At 46.8% G+C, this 13,617-nt stretch overlaps 1 protein-coding gene across 2 annotated transcripts in view; it reads right to left on the bottom strand.

The window, feature by feature from the left end:
• The window catches only part of LOC132867671 (zinc finger protein 271-like), an 806,111-nt gene that overhangs the window by 695,186 nt on the left and 97,308 nt on the right, over positions 1-13,617 (bottom strand). The gene's annotated exons all lie outside the window — the stretch shown is intronic.

The following is a 13,617-nucleotide window of genomic DNA, read 5'->3' as shown; positions in this document are numbered from 1 at the left end:
TTATTTATTTATTTTTTGGCAGCTTGTCTCTTGTATTCATGAAACGGAGCATCTCTTGTCAAGCAAAGACTTGATCTCGAGTGCATAGCACTGTATGAATTTTTTTTTTTGAGCTGATATAAGACCAGTTTGTTCAGCAGAGTGATGTCAGTTGACTTATGAATGCATCATCAGTGCCTTCAAGGAATAACCTAATGTCATGTATGATGCAATACCGGCTTGAGATTGCATCATTCATTGTTTTGCCAAAAAAGTAAGTACTATCCAAAGCCACTCATAGATTTATTCATAGAGCCAATCTTGAAAACGAGCCAATGAACAATTTTAAGTTTCATTTTTGTTCTCAGTGATCCAGAATTAGTAAAGTTTGACTATATTTATTTCAGAAGCATTTTGGCTGTAGACTGTACTCGGGATGAGGGGGGGATACCATCCCCCCTGGAATAAAAAATGGATCCCCCCTCCCTTCCCTTGAGCAATTTTATCAATAAATGTGGACATTACTTCTATTTAACATTGGAATTAGAAATGCCATTCCACATAGCTTTGCTGAAACTGAGCATACAATAAGCTCCTGCGAGAGAGGGCACGCGCAAGCGAAGCGTTTGAGGAGGTGACATTCAGTTGGGGTTCCGTTATTTTTTATTTCATTCGGCGTCATGGCCAAGCGGAGTGGACAGCAAGACCTAAGCAAGTTCGGATTTAAGATCGCAAGAAAAAACATTTCAGGAGGTAAGTCAAGAGTTACGAATATCAGTCACAGTTTCCGTGAGCCCTATCATGCTGTAAACTTACCGATATGTAGCCTAATTTATGGGCTGCAGATAACAACACAGCTATCATAATGAATGTTAGTTTGGAGTCTAGCCAGCTATCGATAGCTTACTCAGGTTCATGTTAGCTTTGATTTCTTGTATAAGGCCATTAATTTAATCAGCCTGGACGTACATTTGTTATTCTTCAGGCAACAAAAAGTGTTAAAGACAGGAAGGCTAAAATAAACAACACTAGCAGTTTTGAAGGCTTCATTGCCTCATTAGAGAGCCGGTCACAACATGCAAGGCAGAGCAGGATTGGTGTAGGACTCTATAAAGTGTCTGCTAAAATGCAGCTTTCTTTTTCTTCGTCATAGGCTCTTCTGTCTCCTCAATGGGCCTTTTCCCCTTTCCAAAGAAACTTTCCAAAGATGCCTGCTTTTAACTCCTTTTGCTAGCTTGTATCCAATATGTATCGAATCAAAGTATCCAAGGCAGCTCCTTGGTAACTGTCAACGTTAAGGTGTCACTTGACCTAGATAACAGCGGGAATCAACGTTACAGAAAGAATCCGGTCATTTTTCAAAGCTCAAATCCTCGTTCAGATAATAAATAAATCAGAAATAACATTATAATTATATTTAATTAAATTATCTTATCCACTGCTCTTTATTCTAGATGACAGCAGCAACTGCAACACATTATGAAAGTCTTTGGAAATTTATGAGGTAGGAAAGCCATGAGAAGTAAAGCCATTTCTTTGCCCACCTTCACTCCCCCACAAAGGAGGACTTTTTTTGGTCTTTTCTTTCCATTAAAATAATAACTGGTATGGACATGTATAATTTGCATTACTCATAAGAATAAACAATAACAAAAAGGAAAAAAAAACAAAAAATGCATAATGCCTCAAACATCTTTTAGGAAGTTTAGTCTGATTTACAATTTACTGTTGCTTGTTTTAGCTTATTGGTTACCTACCTACCTCTGTATTTAACTTAATGTTCCCAATGTTCAGCTTTGAATAAAAATTCTATTGACTTGATATGAAAAGATTCAGTTGTTTATTTACATTGCCTGCTGAGGTTTTAATAAATTATTTACCAAACGATTTAAAAGGAGCCTACCATGACTATGAAGTTACACTTCAAATTTGTCATCTGCATTTCACCCTAATATGGAGAATGTGGTAGGTATGTCAGCCAGGAGACTGACTAAATATGACATGACATCCACACTGTGCATGTTTTGCAGTAAAATACCAGTGTATTATGTTTTTAACAACAATAAAATGGGTACACAGTGTGTACTACACACTTTATCAGCACAAAATACTGTATGTCTGGTAAGGGGTCATCCATAATTTTCATTATCATGAGTCATTATCATTATCATGAGTCTACAAAGAGTAGACTTTTGAGCAACCCCCCCAAAAGTGTACATTAGCGGACAAAAAAATGATGGATCTATGTAGAATAGGAATTCAAAATAAAACCATGTCTTGTATTACTTTTTATTAAAATTGTATGACAGGACAATACAAAGATTCACAGAAGAAAAGACAACGCAAGACGGGTCCAGAAGTTTTCATAGAAAGCAGGCGATTCATTTTACAGTCCCCCCCAGGATTCCGTGGGCCTTTTTTGTGATTGTTGCAGGGCTAAAATGTCTGATGTTGCGGGGGGGGGTTCCAAAAAATTGCGATGAAAGTTGTGGTGTTTTTTAGGTTTTTGTTGCGATTACATTGCGGGAGGAAGTGAAAGTTGCGAGAAATTGTTGCGATTTTCTCTTTTTGTGATTAAAATTGAATATGTTAAATATTAAGTTATTACGGAAAAACTATTGATTAAAAAAACAAAGACACTGAGAAATGGTCCTATAAACATCTTTACCAATATAAAAGATTACCAGGGGCCTCATGTACAAAGACCTGCGTGGATTTCCCACTAAATATGTGCGCACGTCAAAATCGGGAAATTTGCGTATGACCAAAAAAATCCGGATGTATCAATCAGTGCGTACGAAGGTTTCCATGCGCTCTCCTGTTGTACATCCCAATCAACGTGGAATTCGGCGCACATGCACGAGCCCCGTTCCCCGCCCCGTCTCCTCCCTCAATTATTCCACACTGAATATGTTAATTAGTATAAATAGACCTGCAGTAAGGCCCGCGTTAGGTAAAAGACATGGCAACTTTTACTAACGCGTTAATGTTAATTAAATGTTAGAAATCTTGCATTAATCAAATTAACATTTAACATTTATTATGATTGTAGTGGTGCTCCTGCGCCTTTAAGTGCTGCCGTCGCAGCATATCGCATCATGTTGACGTCATTACATGCGCCGGTAGCCTTAGTACGGCTGGGAACCCTTAAAAGCATACAGCTACCGCTACCAGTGAGTAAGCTTTGTTAGTTATACTCATACCAGCATTTGATTCGCGTTGTGTTCAGCCTGGGAGCTGTTTCAGCTGTGTAGGCAGCGTGTGGTGGGCTCATGCTCTCAATGGAAGGTATGTGGACCGACATTTCCTTGGTTAAGAGATGAGACCTAATGTTGCATGAATTTTTGCTAATGCGAGCATCTCGCATTGTTTGTTTTAGCGTCTTTATTGGGAGGCTAACTACCGTAGCCTGCTTGTCCGTACACTCATATCAGCATCTGGTCTGCTGTTGTGCCCATCCTGGGAGCTGCTTCTGGTACGTAGCTCTCGCTAACATGGGGTTCAGCTTTGTTTTTGCATTGTCCCGTGGCTAATGCTTTCTCCTTCTACGCAGGGTAACCATTTGTGGTGTGTGTTTCTGAGCATTTGGCTCACTCGGTTTCTGCGTATATTGGTATTTATATCATCGGGCTTCGGGTAAGTAATGTTATTTACTAAGACTGATGTGTATTGTGACTAGTAACATTTAATAACTAGCTTAGCTAATCTGGCAACTATTGTTTGCCTTTAGGCTGCCAGGTGCTGCGCTGTGACTGGGCCTGCCCTACGGATCTTCGTATCCACCTCTTCTGTTTTCGGCTGCTGTTCTGCTCTTGATTCATTGGGCTACGGACCTCACGCTGTAGTATAGGAACGTTGTTGTGCGGCCGCACTCGATTGAGGGGCCGCACCCCATAGTAGTAGCCGCCGCGAGTGAGTGAGGGCTCATTGTAATGAGTGTGTGTGGTTGTATGTTTATGTGGAGGTGAGAGAGTGAGAGTGTGAGTTGGGTGTGAAGCGGGTGTTAGGTGCCCACTAGTAGGTACAGTGTTTTGTGTTTGACTGCTTTGGTTTTTGTATTTATTTTGGTTTGTTTTTGTGTATTTTGTTTGTATTTCTTTTGTACTTATCTCGTGGCACATTGGTTGTGCTACAGGGTTTGGGTGGGCTTCACGTTGGTCCTCACGAATGCTGTGCTGGTTAAGATGCTTTGCTGTGCCCTTTTGGGGGGGATGCAATATTTGCTGTGCCCTTGGGGATTTGATATTTGCTGTGATTGGTGTATAGCGTGCTCTGTGTGTGTGCGATCACTTGAGTTGTGAATTGCCGATTATCCGCTCTGTGGGCTTGGCCGGCACCACGAATCTGTGTACACATTTTTTTAAAATATTTTTGTTTTTGTCCTTTTCTTTTTACTTTTTTTTTTTATTGCTGTACTGTACCATTGGTGGGCCAATTAATCCCCACCCCCACCCTGGTGGGTGTATGTGTGTGCGTGGACCATGCACTACCGACTGTTTAAAGATTTTATTAATGAGAATATTTAAAGGAAAATAAACATTTGTATGATTTGAAATAGAACCTTATCTCTGTTTGCTTTGCATGAACCTGAGCGCCTTTGGCGGGTAAACTGTGAATCTACTTTAGTTCCAGGGGGGATTTGTCTTCCCCTGGTGGCGTAGTCAAAAATATATTCTCTCGGCACTGCTGCTGCCACGCTACATTTTGGCGTAGTCAGCAGGACATGCATGAAAACCAGAGACGGGTGTTCTATTGGGTAGATCGGTTTATTATTCTAGTGATATAAGTCGGTTGTATGGTCATTATATGCAAGGGTGTATGTCGTATGGGTGTCTGAGTGAATGAGTATTGCTGAGTGTGTGGTGTGAGTTCTTTTCCCTTTGTCTAGGAGCGGAGCAGCAGCCGGCTTCAGGAGACTGCAGCCCTTTGGAGTTCCTGTTGGCTATTTCTGTAAGTCTAAACATTCTAAATTTGTTCGGTGCTTTTGTACGGCATGTCTGAGGAGGATCGCGAGCTTAGGGACCAATTGGCTCAGATGAGAGCCGAGAATGAGCGCTTAAGAGCTGCTCAAGCCGCGCACGCTTCGACTGTGAGTGCAGCCAGTTCTACTGCATCTACAGTATCCACTACCGAACGACTAGTCTTTGTCCCTAGGGAAAAGAAGTGCCCATATTTTAGGGGAAGTGTAGGTATAAGTATCGAGGCGTGGAAGGAGGAAGCGGAGGCCTGTATGCAGGTCCGTCACCTTTCTACAATTGATAAAGCCTACTTCCTCTTCAATCATTTGGAGGGCAAAGCACGGGAAGAGATTCGGTATAGGTCAAAGGAGGAAAAGAAAAACCTGGAGAAGATTCTTGAAATCTTGCAGGAGCTGTACGGTTGCCCACAATCATATGTTGCTTTGCAGGAAGCTTTCTTTTCTAGAAAACAGCAAGAGGGAGAGTCACTGCTGGAGTTCTCGATCGCCCTGATGACCTTGATAGATAAGGTTAAACGGCGCGCGCCTGAGGGTATTCTTAATGCAGATGTTTTGCTGCGTGATCAGTTTGTGGAACATGTTAGTGAGGGTGCGTTGCGTCATGACTTGAAGAGTTTCATTAGGTCTAAACCAATGGCTACATTAATCGAGGTTCATAAGGAAGCCATACGCTGGGAATGGGAGGGCTCTTCTGTACCCTCACGGCTGCGTAGTTTCTCTCTACCCTCTGGTGATCGAGTCTTTGGGGTCTCCGGTACATCTTGTGTTGTGACCAGTGGTCCTCATGGGGGGCCCCCGACCAGGTCTGATGTGGAACAATTAAGGGCTGACATGGCGAAGTTGATGGAATTGGTGCAACAACAGCAGCTTCAGCTGCAAACTCTTTCCCAAGGCGCGGCTGCACGGGAGTAGCCGCGGCGGTGTAGCCGGTCTTCTCGGGAGGGGCCCATCATCTGCAGACGCTGCCGTCAACCAGGCCATTATGCTGGTGACTGTGACGGGGAGCGAGTGGTGGGGCCTTCACAAGTCTTTCCATACCGAGACCCTAGGCCCCTAGAGGGTCGGCCTTCCCACTCAAACCAGTCATCGGAAAACTAGTGCCTGCCGGACTGAAGAGCCACAGTCCAGATGGGGCTTCTCAGGGCTCGGGCATTCAGCTTGCATCTCTCACCATTGCCAATGCTTTATTGTCCACATTTGCTTGTCGTAATGGGCGGGGTCCAGGTTCCATGTCTTATCGATACTGGGTCTATGGTGTCGACTATAACTGAAAGTTTCTTTTCGGCCCACTTTGAATCTTTGGGGCCGGAGTGTTTACAATCATGCCACTGGCTGCAACTTCGAGCCGCTAATGGCCTAGAAATTCCATACTTAGGCTACCTGGAACTGGACGTCGAGCTCTGTGGTAAGAGTATACATGACTGCGGTGTTTTGGTTGTTCGCGACCCCCCGGGGGGCATGGTTGCCAAGGTTCCGGGGGTTCTTGGCATGAATGTGATTAGCAGGTGCTACCAGGAATTATTCGGGCAGCATGGCCCCACGCTTTTCGATCTCCCGTCCATGTCTACAGCCCCACAGCCAGTGGTGGAAGCGCTGCAGCATTGCCATCGGGCCGAAGTTCAGTCCCCAATCACGACCAGTGGTGTCGTGAACGTTGGGGGTCGAAGGCCATGGCGGGTTCTGGGGGGAACTATGAAGATGGTCACTGCCACCTGTTCAGAGCAGCAATCAGGACTTGGCACGCTGTTTGAGCCGACGGACTGGGGGTTGCCAGGAGGGTTGCTGGTGTCCCCAGCTCTTGTGCAGGTGGTGCGTGGCTCAGTGCAGGTCCTGGTAGTTAATGTGGGTTGTACTGAAATTCTACTTTACCCTCGTACCAGGCTTGGGCAGCTGATCCCCGTGTTTGTTGTTAGCTTACCATGGGACGTGGTAGAAGTTCATTCAGTTGCCGCCACGACCGGTCCCCCTTCGCCTGCCCCGTTGTCAGTGGAGGAGCAGATTAGGGTGGTAGATTTGTCCCCTTTAGCTGAGGAGGAGCAGTCCCAGGTTCGTGTGCTGCTATTGAGATATTCCTCTGTGTTTTCTGCCCATGAGGGCAACTTGGGTTGTACCACTCTCATTTCCCATGACATTCCACTGTTGGATCCGGCCCCGGTTAGGCAGCGCTATAGGCGCATTGCCCCCTCCGATTACAAGGCTGTAAAAACCCACATTAACCAGCTTCTTCAGGCAAAGGTCATCAGAGAAAGCAGCAGTCCATTCGCTTCACCTTTGGTTCTAGTGAAAAAAAAAGGATGGAAGCTTAAGGCTTTGCGTGGACTATCGTCTGCTAAATGCGAAGACTCGGAAGGATGCCTTCCCTCTTCCTCGAATTGAGGAGACATTGGACATGTTGGCCGGCGCTCACTGGTTCTCTACGATGGACCTAGCCAGTGGGTATAATCAAGTCCCTGTGTCGGAGGGTGACCAGGCCAAAACGGCATTTTGTACACCATTCGGGTTGTTTGAGTGGAACAGAATGCCGTTTGGTCTTTGCAATGCGCCAAGCACTTTCCAGAGATTAATGCAACGCATGTTTGGTGACCAACAGTGCCATTCCGTACTGCTGTATCTTGACGACATCGTCATCTTTTCGTCTACTGTAGCGCAACATCTGCAGCGGTTGGAGTTGGTCTTGACACGGTTGCAAGCGGAAGGGCTGAAGGCCAAGTTAGGGAAGTGTGCATTCTTTAAACCGGAGGTTCGCTACTTGGGACATGTCATCTCCCAGCAGGGAGTTTCTACCGACCCTGAGAAGGTGGAAGCAGTCTTAAAATGGCGGCGACCTACCAACGTGTCTGAGCTTCGCTCGTTTCTTGGTTTTGACAGCTATTATCGGCGGTTTGTCGAGGGCTTTGCAAAGTTGGCAGCCCCACTACATCGACTGGTAGCCGAATTGGGTGGCAGCAGATCCAGACGGGCATCAGGGCAGAGGCTCCAGGACGCCTGGTCGGGGGAGTGTGAGGCGAGTTTCGAAGGGCTCAAAAATAAGCTTGTTTCTGTGCCGGTACTGGCCTATGCAGACTTTAGCCGGCCCTTCATCCTGGAAGTAGACGCAAGCTATAGTGGCTTAGGTGTGGTGCTTTCCCAGGAAATGGATGGTAGGGTTCGGCCGGTAGCGTACGCCAGTAGGTCCTTGAGACCAACTGAGTGAAATATGAGCAATTATAGCTCCATGAAACTTGAGTTTCTCGCCCTAAAATGGGCCATTACAGAGAAATTCAGGGAGTATCTATTGGGGCAGAAGTGCATAGTTTACACCGATAATAATCCTTTGAGCCACCTCACCTCCGCGAAGCTGGGGGCTGTAGAGCATTGATGGGTGGCACAGTTGGCGTCTTTTGATTTCGAACTTAAGTACCAGTCAGGAAAGTCCAACCGTAATGCCGACACTCTTTCGCGGCAATACTCATTGGATGATAAGGGTGGGTGTGATTTGGCTTCAGGAACTGCAGTCCCCAGACTGCTGCAGCAGGTAGCAGTTCATGGAGGCAGCATTAAAGCCACTCAATTGGTAGTTTCTGTGTTGCCGTCCCACGCCCCTCCTGACCTGTGTGCTTTACAGGCGAATGACCCTATTATTCAGTCATTCTTGATCTTTTGGAAGGACCGTAGGCGGCCGACTCATGCTGAAAGGGAAGCCCTCCCGCCCCTGGCTCTGGTCTTGCTGCAGCAGTGGGACCGGTTGATTGAAATTGAGGGGGTACTTTACCGTCGTGTCTTGCATCCCAGTGGTCGTGAACAGTGTCATCAGCTGATTTTGCCAGCCGCTTTACGGTCAGAGGTCTTGCAACAACTCCATCAACAGCATGGCCACCAAGGGGTCAATCGGACCCTGGAGTTGGTCCGGCAACGGTGCTATTGGCCACGAATGTTGGCGGAGGTTCGCCAGTGGTGTGAGGAGTGCCCGTGATGCCAGGTGGCTAAATAAACTGCTCCCTCTGCCTCTACGTTTATGGGCCATCTGCTGGCCTCTCAGCCTAACGAGACGGTGGCCGTGGACTTTACTGTCCTGGAGCCCACGTCTGGGGGGATAGGGAATGTCCTAGTAATTACGGACGTTTTCAGTAAGTATTCCATTGCCGTTCCTACACGGGATCAGCGGGCCCCAACTGTGGCCCAGGCCTTGATAACTGAGTGGTTCTATCGGTTCGGTATTCCCAGTAGGCTTCATTCTGATCAGGGGCGTTGTTTCGAGGGCATCCTAATTCAACAACTTTGTAGCATGTACGGTATCCAGAAATCATGAACGACTCCATATCATCCGGCCGGTAACGGCCAATGTGAGCGGTTTAACCGTACATTACACAACCTGCTGCGCACTCTGCCGGCCTCCCGCAAGCGCGACTGGGCCACCTGTTTGCCACATGTGCTCTTTTGTTATAACACCACCCCGCATCAGGCTACGGGGGAATCTCCTCATTTCTTGATGTTTGGGCAGGAACCGCAGCTGCCAGTGGATTTTCTTCTTGGTAGAGTTCGGCCGCCGGTTCAGGGACAGGTGTGTGACTGGATACAGGAACACCAGATCTGGCTCCAAGTGGCGTTCGATGGGGCGAGGGAACGTCTGGCCGCAGCGGCAGAATATCGCAAAAACAGGCATGATGCACGGGTGCGGGGTCCTGCTTTAAAAGCAGGACAGCTGGTGTATGTACGCGATCTTGGGGTGCGGGGTTGAAATAAAATCCAGGACCAGTGGAGTCCCTTGGTGCACACGGTAGTGCGGGCTCCTTTGGAAGCTGGGGCTGTGTACACAATTGCCCCTGTCGGGGATCCGACGAAGGTGAGGCACGTGCATCGGAGCATGCTGAAAGGACTGGTGAGGCCGTATGACCCCGCCAGTCCTTCAGGTTTGGTTCAACCAGGAGCCCAAATTCCCGCTGACTCAGGGGAGCTGTCTAGCGAAGATGATGTCCTCCTGGGGGAGCGGGCGAGTGGCTCTGGCCTGTATGTTCTTGCTGGGCTTGATGCACCACGGGGTGATGTTCACGGAGGAGGTGAGAGTACTCGGGACGCCCCTTCTAACAGCCTGGCTGCGGGCCCGTTGGTCACTCAGCCACCTGTACCTAGCCTTGGTAGTAACGAGCAGCCTCAGCGTCGCACTACTCGAGCCACGGTGGGACAACATTCTAACCCCCATCGGTTACCTTGTGGGGTAAGTACCAATAATTGGTGATGGGGCTTCATCTTTGGGGTTCCAGGTAGCATGAGTTGTATCGTCGGGCTGACGATAAATGATGGGGGGGGGGGTAGATTGTAGTGGTGCTCCTGCGCCTTTAAGTGCTGCCGTCGCAGCATATCGTATCATGTTGACATCATTACGTGCACTGGTAGCCTTAGTACAGCTGGGAACCCTTAAAAGCGTACAGCTACCGCTACCAGTGAGTAAGCTTTGTTGGTTGTACTCGTACCAGCATTTGATTCGCATTGTGTTCGGCCTGGGAGCTGTTTCAGCTGTGTAGGCAGCGTGTGGTGGGCTCATGCTCTCAACGGAAGGTATGTGGACCGACATTTCCTTGGTTAAGAGATGAGACTTAATGTTGCATGAATTTTTGCTAATGTGAGCATCTTGCATTGTTTGTTTTAGCGTCTTTATTGGGAGGCTAACTACCGTAGCCTGCTTGTCCGTACACTCGTATCAGCATCTGGTATGCTGTTGTGCCCATCCTGGGAGCTGCTTCTGGTACGTAGCTCTCGCTAACATGGGGTTCAGCTTTGTTTTTGCATTGTCCCGTGGCTAACGCTTTCTCTTCTACGCAGGGTAACTGTTTGTGGTGTGTGTTTCTGAGCATTTGGCTCACTCGGTTTCTGCGTATATTGGTATTTATATCATCGGGCTTTGGGTAAGTAATGTTATTTACTAAGACTGATGTGTATTGTGACTAGTAACATTTAATAACTAGCTTAGCTAATCTGGCAACTATTGTTTGCCTTTAGGCTGCCGGGTGCTGTGCTGCGACTGGGCCTGCCCTACGGATCTTCGTATCCACGTCTTCTGTTTTCGGCTGCTGTTCTGCTCTTGATTCATTGGGCTACGGACCTCACGCTGTAGTATAGAGATCTTGCATGTGACGTCACAGCCGATCCAGATTGTGACAGACGCCATCATGTCGGTCAAACGCCATATTCCGCCTTCTACTTCTGGTTCTACTTCTGCTTTTACTTCTACCTTTTCTTCTGGAAAACCCTACTATATACAATTCTACTACAATGGCTGCGGCTACAAGCTCTCCCTACCTGTGCACGGTTTTTATAGTTTTTTGTGTGTATTTTTGCGTGTTGTTCATCTGTACCGGACTTCAATATCCACTACAACCATATGGACTTACTGGACATTGGTTTCCAGCAGAAAATGATGGTTTGTAGCGATTTCCATCACATGCACAACATTCCGGATGAGACCAGATTGCGAGACCAGCGGGGTCTCTGTGGATTGTTATCGGAAGCAAAGTGAAGGAGGCGGTGCCGGGAGCCGAAGCAAAAGCGAGGCTACAGGCAGAGCCGGCCTGTTGACTAAGCTCAGAAAACAGCTACTCAAATCTCCACTGCCAAGCCTCGACCTCTCCAACGCCAGATCCATGTAAACAACACGGACGATTTTGGAATTACCTTATTCTATTCTATAATCGGCTGGTCAGTGCTATACTCAATACTTAAGTGACTTACCCATCCAGTGAGGATCATTTTCTTGTTTACAAGATGCCACATCTGAGTCGCTGACAAATCCTGAATTTCTGTAAAGAAAACTGTCCAGAGATTTATAAGCACGCAGTGCTTCACCACTGAACAGCGAGGGAAAGTTAATGAGGTAATCATACACGTCCGGGTATTCCGCTGGCAGTTCAAAATCCGGTCGTGAAAACTCCATCCAGAAAGCCATAAGGGTCACAAATCTGTAGATCGTTTATTTTAGACATATATCTAGTTATCTGTTCATTAGAAAAATGAGCCGTGTAGTCCGTCGGTTGAAATTGATCCATTCTGTACACGAGTGCAGCAGTATTCAGCGGTGTTTTTGACCGACACGATGGCAGTTGTGTACTTTCCGGTCACGTGACTGCAAGATCTCTATAGGAACATTGTTTTGCGGCCGCACTCGATTGAGGGGCCGCACCCCATAATAGTAGCCATCGCGAGTGAGTGAGGGCTCATTGTAATGAGTGTGTGTGGTTGTATGTTTATGTGGAGGCGAGTGTGTGTGTGAGAGTTGGGTGTGAAGCGGGTGTTAGGTGCCCACTAGTAGGTACAGTGTTTTGTGTTTGACTGCTTTGGTTTTTGTATTTATTTTGGTTTGTTTTTGTGTATTTTGTTTGTATTTCTTTTGTACTTATCTCGTGGCGCATTGGTTGTGCTACAGGGTTTGGGTGGGCTTCACGTTGGTCCTCACGAATGCTGTGCTGGTTAAGGTGCTTTGCTGTGCCCTTTTGGGGGGGATTTGATATTTGCTGTGATTGGTGTATAGCGTGCTCTGTGTGTGTGCTATCACTTGAGTTGTGAATTGCCAATTATCGGCTCTGTGGGCTTGGCCGGCACCACGAATCTGTGTACACATTTTTAAAAATATTTTTGTCCTTTTCTTTTTACTTTTTTTTTATTGCTGTACTGTACCATTGGTGGGCCAATTAACCCCCACCCTGGTGGGTGCATGTGTGTGCGTGGACCATGCACTACCGACTGTTTAAAGATTTTATTAATGAGAATATTTAAAGGAAAATAAACATTTGTACGATTTGAAATAAAACCTCGTCTCTGTTTGCTTTGCATGAACCTGAGCGCCTTTGGTGGGTAAACTGTGAATCTGCTTTAGTTCCAGGGGGGATTTGTCTTCCCCTGGTGGCGTAGTCAAAAATATATTCTCTCGGCACTGCTGCTGCCATGCTACATTAACATTTAACATTAACATTTATTCGCGTTAATCCCTGCCTTTAGCACAGTGTAATAGAATTCACATACATCACTTAATTGTTCTGTCACCTCCAATTAAAGTGATGTTCAAAGTGTATGCTATGAGCCATGCAACGGTCATTGATTGTATGCCACTGAATGTGAATGTAGCCTATACCAAGATAACGGTATGATTTGCATCGTCCGCAGTGCCTGCGCCACAATGAGTGTCTATTTGAGTTACATGGGTTTTGAAAACAAAAAAAACACCTTTAGTGCTCTAATGTGCACATTTTTTCGGGGACACCCTGTATTTGAGGAAATGTCTTCCTCTCTTAGTAGGCCCACTATTCCTAGCCACATGTAACCAGAAATAAAACGTGCACATATTTTCCATAATAGGATTTTAATGACAAATGTATTCTAGCAGGGTGCCAGGGAACAACAGGAGGCCCCCAGTCCATCCCACCCGAGCAGGAAGAGGACCCCCAGCCGAGCGGATCCAGCGTCACTGTCACCTGCCCCCCTTCTCCACCGCCTGCTCCTGTCACCAGGTCCACAGGCCGGGTGCTGACGCGCGCGGTCCTTGAGTCCCAGGGGGAAATTTTGAAGGGGATAGAGGCGATTAACGACAACCTTGAGGGAATCCGCGAGGAATTGAAGGAACTGAATAACACATTAAAAGAATATCTTAAAAAATGAATGGTGTCCCGTCTGCCCTTACCTTTTCACATTGT

The sequence above is a fragment of the Neoarius graeffei genome, chromosome 19 (genome assembly GCF_027579695.1).
Source record: "Neoarius graeffei isolate fNeoGra1 chromosome 19, fNeoGra1.pri, whole genome shotgun sequence".
Classification (NCBI taxonomy): Eukaryota; Metazoa; Chordata; class Actinopteri; order Siluriformes; family Ariidae; genus Neoarius; species Neoarius graeffei.
This window is presented reverse-complemented; position numbering and strand designations above follow the sequence as displayed.